Below are 1659 nucleotides of genomic sequence, written 5' to 3' on the forward strand. Positions count from 1 at the left end.
GGAATAATAGTAAACCCAAGGGTTTAATATTATAAACCCAAGGTATATAAACCCTAAGTAAATATTAAAAACCATAAAAAATACATGGTTGACTATCGTTGACAATGGTTGATTTTCATATTGACACAATCTTTGTCAATGCGATGTTGGACCATGATTGAACATGATTGATTTTCATATTGAGAAAATATTTGTCGCAATGTGATGTTGGACCATGGATGACCATGGTTGATTTTCATATTGAGACAATATTTGTCCCAATGTGACATTGTACCACGTTTGACCATGGATGACCATGGTTTTCATAATGCGACATTGGACCAAGAGACCATATTCATCAGAATGTGACCATGATTATTGACCATGGTTGACCACGATTGACCATGATTTATTTTCATTTGAGACAATATTTGTCACAATGCGGCATTTGTCCATGGTAGACCATGATTGAAGATGGTTGACATGGTTGATTGTCATATTGAGAGAATAACTCTTATAATGTGATGTTGGACCATGTTATACCATGATGGCCATGGTTGACGATGATTGACCATGGTTGATTATCATATTGAGACAATCTTTATCACAATGTGATGTTAGACAAAGAGACAATCTTCGTCACAATGTGAACATGATTATTGACCATGCTTGACCATAGTTAACAATGATTGACCATGGTTGATTTTCACATTGAGACAGTCTTCGTCAAAATGCAACATTGAAACATGGTTGACCATGGTTGATTTTCATGTTGAGATAGTTCTTTCACAATGTGATGTTGGACCATGGCTGACCACGATTGACGATGGTTGAGCGTAATTTTCCATGATTGATTTTCATATACAATCAATGTGACAATGCGATGTTTGAATAAATATTATAAACCCTAAAATAAACATGGTTATCCATTGATGACCATGGTTGTGCTGGGTCCCTATAATACTAGTGATTACCCCATTACTATTATATTTATACCCCTTATTAATATTGTTGTGCCCCTATTGCCCCCATATTGTTATTACTATGCCCCATAGAATCCCTCTATTGTTATTTTTGTGGCTTTATATTATTATTGTTAGGTCGGTTGGATTATATTGTGACTCCTTAGACTCCTATATATAGAAAGGAGGTTTTTTCATTTGAATCATCCAAGAATTCTTCATTTATGTAATGTAAAGGAGGTTGCCCCCCTCAAAGAGGCTGAATTCTAAGGCGTTGATCTATCTTTTCTATCTTTACTTGAGCTGGTTTCATAACATGTGGTATTAGAGCTTTGGATTCTAGGGTTTCGCTACTCCAAACAGGTCATCGTGGCATTTTCGCTATAACTTTTTTTCTATGACGTTTCAGAAGTTAAAAAAAAAAACCATTTAAGAAGAAATTGCGCTGAATCTCGGGTCTGAATTTCAGAGCTTTTCGTGCTATATTTGCGGAGATATGATCTGAGGAAGTTGGTATTTTTGCAGACTCCTGAATTACATTCCAAACAGGTGACCTGGGGAAAATCGTCATACCCTTCTTTCTGAGCATCGGATTTAAATTTCGTAAGAAGGTACAGAAAGAGGACAGACTATAGTTTTCTTGTATATATTTTTCAGAGTCAAAGGTCGAAACAGTGACATGTGGCACTTCATACAAGTTCGGTCTACTGAACTAGTC

The sequence above is a fragment of the Pinus tabuliformis genome, chromosome X, assembly GCF_031772625.1.
Source record: "Pinus tabuliformis cultivar Carrire ecotype Pingquan chromosome X, CPIR1, whole genome shotgun sequence".
Lineage (NCBI taxonomy): Eukaryota > Viridiplantae > Streptophyta > Pinopsida > Pinales > Pinaceae > Pinus > Pinus tabuliformis.